The sequence below is a fragment of the Myotis davidii genome, unplaced genomic scaffold (genome assembly GCF_000327345.1).
Source record: "Myotis davidii unplaced genomic scaffold, ASM32734v1 scaffold135, whole genome shotgun sequence".
In the NCBI taxonomy this organism is placed as follows: Eukaryota; Metazoa; Chordata; class Mammalia; order Chiroptera; family Vespertilionidae; genus Myotis; species Myotis davidii.
Genome location: NW_006289813.1, coordinates 14,359,809 through 14,368,312, shown reverse-complemented (window position 1 = coordinate 14,368,312; position 8,504 = coordinate 14,359,809).

The window sequence follows — 8,504 nt, the reverse complement described above, 5'->3', positions numbered from 1 at the left end:
GTGCTTTAATTATGTTCAACAATGAAAATACATCCTGCATAACAGATATTTACATTACGATTCATAACAGTAGCAAAATTATAGTTATGAAGTAGCAACAAAAATGATTTTATGGTTGGAGGTCACCACAACATGAGGAACTGTATTAAAGGGTCGCGGCATTAGGAAGGTTGAGAACCACTGTTCTAGTAGGACATATTCTTGTAGAGATGTTGCAATACAGAGAAAGCAAATAAAATCAACCCTCAAAACTATGGGTTCTACACATTATTTTGTCTATCTGAGTTCTAGGCTTTCTGAGCTATGTATTCAACTTGTTGAACATTTTCTGCTAACCCTCTGATTTATATCATGTGAATGCTGTACCATTTGGGCAACAGAGGTCCTTGATTGACAAGGCCTGATGTCCTTGATAAGAATGAAGCAATACATGTATAAAATAGATTTCCACCTATTTTTTCTTTCTGGCCTGAATGGTTGGTATCTGCAGTTGTCTACATATAGTCTAATTCTTCTTCATGTTCTCTGCTTGAAGAGCTACTATATATTTATAAAATAAAATAATAATACAATATAAATAAAAGCTATTATCTACTTTTATAAAATATTTTCCATATATTTGTTAGTTTATATTTTTGATTAGGAACTAATTAATGAAATTATAGAGCAAACACATACAAGAAAATAGAGTTTAGTTATCTTATGTGTGTGTATTAGGTATATATAGCAACATGTTTTCAAGGCCGTTAACACTTTTCCATTTTAATGCTACAGTTTTAAATTTCAATTATCTTCTGATACACAAGAATCAAATTATTTTTTGGTTGGAACATAGTTATAATTCTTTTAATGAATAGGAGATTGAAAATATATGCAAGGTATGGCACATTTATTGAAGTAATTATACTTTGATTGCTTAGCTACAAATTTCATACCTCCTAGCTGAGGAGTTAAATTGAAATAGCAAACATATTATAATACAATTTACAATATAATTAGCTGTTGGTAGCATTATGTATTTCAAGTAACACCATTATTAAAACATTTACAATTTACATAATCAGACAAATAATTTAATGAGGTTGAGATAGAAGAGGGTTTTTTTGTGTGTGTTTGTCCCCCTACATACATGGAAAGACTCACAAATAGAAATAGTCGACAATTTTAAATACAGAGAATAATTAAAGCACCATAAATCAGGTCAAGATGTTTAATCCAAATAAAGCAGAAATGGGCATTTTTAACAATAAAGTATGCCCCTTTTATTTACTATTATAAAATTGCACGCTTTGTTAACAAAATTGGTAAAAATAAAATGTTTTTATAGTTTCACTATTTGAACTGTAATGCATTTGATATTTATTTTAAAAATGATGGTATTTAACTTACCAATTAGATAAATCTTACAAAAGTTATTTTGCTTTTATTTCTGTGAGTTGTCAAGAATGCAGAATTTTAAAAATTATTTTGAATTTTTACCTTCTGTTTATATTGTAGAGGTATCACCCGAATCTGGTCTGCTAACAGTGCTAAGGTCTAGACATGTCAAACATAATCAGAAAAGAAAATATATAGGTACAATTATTCAAATATAAAACTTAAACAAGAACTCCAAGCCACCCAGTCTCTTTAGAATTTAGAGAGAGCTTGTAGAGATCACAAAAATTGAAGAAAATAGTCTGGTTTTAGAAATGCAGGCAAAGCTACAGGTCTTTCAGATATGACCCTAAAGAACTTCGTAAAAATACATTTTTTTTTTGCCAGCTGTTTGCCGATTTTCTAAATTACAGAAAATGAGTTTTAAAAGCCATGTGCCAGATGGAGAAAGGCTCATATTTCCTGAAGTGTCAATGAAGCTTAGTTATAGCAAGTTACATACACGAAAAAATATTGATATAAGACAAAATGATTTTGTCAAGCCAGCAGCTGTCACGATGAACTACTCATCTGCCCCCATTTGGGCAGGTTTCCCATATTTGTTACAACATTTATTATATGATAATACAATACTGAAAAATATTCACTGTGTATGCAAGTCGGATTTTGTGGCTGTCATTTATTTAGAAAAACAATTCTAGCATAATGCAATGTTGTATAACCACAATCATTTTAAGAATACATGGTTTTGTGAACAAATTCGTATTTGAATTGATGACAGAGAACCGCCAGTTATTTTTATGATTCCCATGTGTTTTTAAGTATATGTATATTTACACGCAGACGCTTTGAGAAGTGAGGTATGTTTTTGTTACACAAAAGTAGAAAATTAGCCATTGATAATATCAATATACCCAGAAGCTCAAATTCATTCTAATTTTAATGTTATGAAAGGTTGCCTTCACAAATATGGCACCTCCTCTTAGAAAGCAATAAGCAAAAATGTGTTCCTAAGGTATGAAAAGGTCTCTAGTAGCACTTGTAATAGATTATACTACTAATAGGCTTTGACATATGTAATTATTAGCTTTAGCTTTGGAAACATGAAGGAAAGGAAAGATATTTACATTGAATTTTAGTAGAAAGGTAATGTTAATTATAGCACAGGCAAAATGAGACTCATGAGAGCTGCATTTGACTGAGGAAGGCGTGGATATGTCCCATAAATGAGCAGGATGAAGAGCAGTATGTCTCATTTCAGTGATGCTGCCCAACGCCCTTATAATAACAATAATGGTCAGGTATAAATTTACAAAGCCTTTTAGACAGTAGTTAATGAACTGCCTATATTGTCAGGAAAATGGGCTGCAGATGACTGGAGGATGAGAGGAATCTTACTCTGAGTGCTACATTATGGGAAAGGAATTTCAAAGTGAGACAAATCAGTATTCAGCCAAGCAAAGACCTTAGACATTCAATAGCTGCCAAGAACAAAGATGTGAATGCCCCCATTCACTGCTTGGAAGTGGTCTCTTAGCTACATTAGATGTGCAGTCTTGGAGGCAGGCAAGCAATGCAAAAGCAGAAAAAAGAAGAACTTTTTCCCCCAGCCTCCTGAGCAAGCACGTGCTGTCTACTTTCTAGTTCGTTGCTGTCTGTGGGACAATTGCTGAACTACCAACAATTTCTCACCAAGATATTCCTCCCGAACGTATTTGAAAAAATGTGTCTTCTATTTACAACTGGTGTTTCTTTTGTTTGAAAGGCATTTTTTTTTTTTGCTTTGAATGTTGAATAACAATAATCCTACATTTTACATGGAAGAATCTTATAGTTTAGGTCAGCCGTGGGCAAACTATGGCCTGCGGGCCGGATCCAGCCTGTTTGAAATGAATAAAACTAAAAAAAAAAAAAAAAATAAGACCGTACCCTTTTCTGTAATGATGTTTACTTTGAATTTATATTAGTTCACACAAACACTCCATCCATGCTTTTGTTCCGGCCCTCCGGTCAAGTTTAAGAACCCATTGTGGCCCTCGAGTCAAAAAGTTTGCCCACCCCTGGTTTAGGTGGAAGAAAGCATGCTAAAAGTTCTTCTGATGCAGGTTACTACTACTATTGCTATTAGCTCACATGTATTAAATATTTGCGATGAGTCAGGTATTGTGTAACCACTTTCTGTGAGTTATTTTTTAAATCTCACAGCTTTCTGAGAGAGTGTTATTAATATCAACATCATCATTTAATTGACTTTCCAGAGGCACATGGCTGGGAAGTGACTAAGGATCTGAAGCCTTGAGAAAGGCAGTCCAAAGCAATTTGTTATATTAGATTTCATAATATCTGGACAACATCCCTCTGCATCTGGGTCACGGATAATACAGCATTATGCATTCATGGAAGCTGCCTGGGCGTCTAAGGTGTGATTTTGCTCCTAATTTGTTCTGTAGACATATGTAAAAACCATTTGTTTTAGAAATTATTGGCCCATGGGGTCATTCCTGAGTACATCCCTTCTGCCCCCAAACACACAAAGTCTTAACTAAAGATTAGAACAGTTTAAAACATCATTGTTTCAGCTCCCAATGGGCCTTGCCCGGGGCGTCAGCCTCCACACCCCTATTATTGCTCTCCCTGCTACGGGCCTGGTTTCCTCCCAGAGAGGCAGACCTCCACCTTCTCTGGGGAAAAATTAGTTCTGTAGACTGTCCTGGAAGCTCTCAGAGTTAAAAAAAAAAAGGGCAAGAAAACAAATAAAAAACAAAACATTAGGCTAAGACAGACAAATCTTCGGGTATACACCTATGAACTTTGGAATTGAACATGTTTATCTCTTCGTTGGGTGTGGATGTCTATTTTCCTCATATCCGTAGATCGTTTGGTGTGGAGTTAACTGACAGCTGTTACTGTGAATAGAGCCATGTATATCCCATGGGAAAGGGGGTGGGGATAGCAATACACTGAGGGGTCAGATTATTATGATCGGCCGGATTATTATGACCACCCCATCAGTACTGCGTTGGGCCACCTTCTGCCTTCGATACTGCGGCGATTCTTCTTGGCATTGACTCCACGAGATGCTGAAAGGTGATGCGAGGAATCTGACACCGTGCCTGATGAATGGCACTGTCCAGTTCTGTGAGATCTGATGGCTGTGGAACCAGCTGCCTGGTGGTTATTTTAACTTCGTCCCACGAATGCTCAATTGGATTGAGATCTGGTGGGTGATTGTGGGGGCCACCTAAGCAAGGTAAATTCTCCCTCATGTTTTTGAAACCACTCCTGCACAATATGACTGTCCCCTGTACCAGGCACAGCACCTGGTACACGGTGTGTGCTCAGTAAATCTACATTGTGAGTATGAACCCAGGTTCGATTCCTGTCAAGGGCTTGTACCTGGGCATATCCCCAGTAGGGGATGTGCAGGAAGCAACTGAATCAATGTTTCTCTCTCATTGATGTTTCTAGCTCTCTATCCCTCTCCTTCTCCCTTCCTCTCTATAAAAAAAAATCAATAAAATATATTTTAAAAAAATAAAGAAATGTAATACTGAGAGTTAATTGCTGGTAAAATATTTGTAGTTGTGGTCCTTCAGTTTTGAGGTATTTGAGCAACAGTGTTTCTGTAATGTGGTTGCTGAGAAGCTTATGTAAAAATGATGTTCTGAGTATCCCCTGACTCTGTCCACTGACTCTGTCCAAGTGCATCGCTCCTGGAGCCAAGTTTGCCACCACAGAAAGAGAAAAAAATACAAGGATGTTCATGGGTGGGTATCACCCACTGAACCTAGCTCAGGGATTTGCTTAGCTACACTCCCCAGAATCCCCCACTCTCTACCTAGTGTCTTGGGTCACAGTTCGTTCACCCACCTGTACACCAATGTCTTTGGTTGTTTCCGATTTTTACAGTGGTTCATGCAGTGGATATTCAATAATTAGAATAAGGTAAACCTTGTAATTCCATTCAAAATAAAAAGGTTTACAAGGGAAAGGAAATAAAGTACTATTATCAATTTCTCTCAAGCAAGAGCTAAGCTTATAAAAAATGAATTGTGTTGCTTATATCAGTTAGTGAATGAATTACAATACAACTTTCAAACAATATGTATAGGTTCCTAGCCTGAGATTTAGAGGTAAACACATACATTTTCTGAGCTTCAACCACAAACAATCTTAGGGTCTAACCTTACTACCTATACTCATATCTCACACAGTTTTTATGATGAATGAGGTAAGTAAGGCAAAGTTTAAAGCCATCAAAATGATTTCATTTTCTTTTTTGTGGAGTGTTATAAATATATCAGAACCTGAGATAGAAGTTAGAAGTGTACTAATTGGGTTGTGTTTCACCAAAGAGAAGGAAAGTGGGTTCTCTTTGACTAAAAAGGGATTTTGTGCTTAACTGCTGTAGGGTGAACTATGAGAAGTTGAACTTTTACACACAGAAGAGAAATAAGTTTGCAGGTTTCAAAGAGAGAATACATTCTGGAATTCAGAAAAATGAGGAGGTAGCTGTACTATTCCCAATATAGGCCATTGATGCCTCTCAATTTCACTGAAGCAGTTCTCTGGCAAGTGAAGAAGCATAAATGATTCAAGGAGTTACCAGAATAAGATATTCACTTCTTCTTATAACATCATAAGATTTTTATTAGAGCTTTATTTTGGATTTCAAGTAATAGGACATTAATAAATGAAGGCAGATTAAGCAAAAATGATACAGGGCACCCCCCCCCACACACACACACACACACATACACTAAAGTCACACAGAGCTACAATTTGGAAGCAGCCTGATCCTAATCACCATTCAAAGGAGACAATCTGGCATAAGCCAGGATTATGCACATCAGCTAGCTGAATGAATGAGATGTAAACTTTGCCTGTATTAAGTCATCAAAATGTTGGAGGTTGATTTTTAAAGATAGAATACATTATAGAATTCAGAAAAATGAGGAGGTAGCTGTACTAGTCCCAGTATAGGCCACTGATTCTAGTGATCAAAAGACTCCCAAATATCCCTGAGCAGCTGATCAGTACTGATTCTCCTTTTATCTGGATGGTCACCTGAGACATTATTCTTTCTTCTGAAGGGAAATTGAGTCCACATGGCAAAAGAACCTATTCAGATCTGCAGAGTTTAATAGTTTAACATCCCCTGTGAGAAAACTGTTCCTAACATCACCAGTTATAAATTTCTTCAGAAGAAATTCTGATTGTTCTCACTTGAGATGTCTACTCCTTGCTCAGTTAGGTGATCTGAACAGATGTGGTGAAATCTCTGCAAATAATGAGTTATCTGATCCAATCACAAAAGGAAAACTGGAATACAAACTCACACTCACCCTTCAAATGAATTTCTGGCAGTTATGTGTGGGACTTTTACTAATACCATTATATAATTCATATATGAATAAAAGACTTATTAAAAGTAGAGTCATGATTAATTTAAAATTTCCTCTTTTTATATTTTAGCTATGTTGCCTTCAACCATCAAAGAGCAATAATAAGTGAGATTTAAAGGTAACATCATATAATAGTAGATTTCTATGGGGAAACCAGTGTTCTGTATATTCTTCCTGTGATATGATTTCATTGAACTTTCTTATAGCTTGTTCTCTTCACTTTGATCCCATCTGCACCACCAGCTTGTTTGTTTTCCTTGGGATTAAGGGTGGTTTTAATATTAGTCCTTCTTGATCCCCATAGCAATGCAAATGATAAAATTTAACGAAGCAGGAAGAGAAGTAATCCCCAGAGGATGGAAACATATTTTTCTATTTGCCTTTTTATTCCACACGTGTTGCTAAATTGTGTGAGTAAAATGTGTTTGTGTGTATTGCGTTTGAGGCAATTTTCTACAATTTAACATTCAACCTTCGATTTTATCACATTTTTAAAATATGCATAACTGATGTGCATATATATCTATATATATTGTGTTTCAGTTTATAGGACATCATTAGGAGAATAATATATAAATATAGCTAACATTCATTCAAATGATTGCTGAGATACTGCAATTAAAAAATTGATGTGTGAAGAAGAATTCTGAGGTGTTTTGTTTGTTTGTTTGTTTTTTTTGTAATTAGAGAAGCTCTCCATAATGGAAAAAGTAACCTCCGACATTCCAATCACTCAACACAGGAGAAGTTTATAGTCACCCATTCAGCTAGCTGATGTGGGTATTCCTGCCTTACGTGCGATTGTCTCCTTTGAATGGTGATTCGATTCAGGTTGCTTCCAAACTTGAGTTCTGTGGTCCCCTAGAAACTCTAATCCTCTGTCATCATTCCTCCAGGAGAGAAGGAGAGGAAGGCTCTCCAGATTATTAATTAGCTTTACCTAGATACATCTCACCTCTGCTCACATTGCATTGTGGGAAACTCATATGACCACCACATATCAAGGGTCTAGGGAACATCATCACTAGCTGAGATGCCATTCCTAGTGAGAGCTGTATGACATGGAAATCAATCATATATGTTAAAAAGCATCAGGAAATTTAAAGGAAGCTTCTCACCTGGAACAGAGTTAATCAGTCTCAGCTCTGTACACAGTTTAGCGCTCACCAAGTATGAAATCTGGCTCTCCATTCCTTCTTGGATGTGAAATTATAATACAGTGAAAGCCAGGTAACAGCACAGGTAAGATTTTCTGAATTGGGAGTTGTCCTGGAGTATAAACCATCACTTAATACATAAACACACACACACACACACACACACACACACACATTTTACTATTATGTGTGCCAAGCTAGGATTTACCATAAAGAGTATATTAAATTAGCAGTCTATATATATAAAAGCCAAGTGACTGCAACGTCGGAAAAACCAGAACATCCAGAATGACCAGGCACCAACCGGCCCGATCAGGGCCCTGATTGGCATCCCCAACCTCCCATGGCCCTGTCCCCGGCTGGCCCCACCTCCAATTTCCCCCAATCAGGGGTGGGGCCGGCCAACCTCCTGTGGCCCCTCCCCCTGCCACACGGCCTGATGGGCCCTTATCAGGGCAGGCTGACCAGACCCCACCAGTGCATGAATTTGTGCACAGACCCCACCAGTGCATGAATTTGTGCCCTGGGCCTCTAGTATATTAATAAAGCATTGTAGTTGATACAA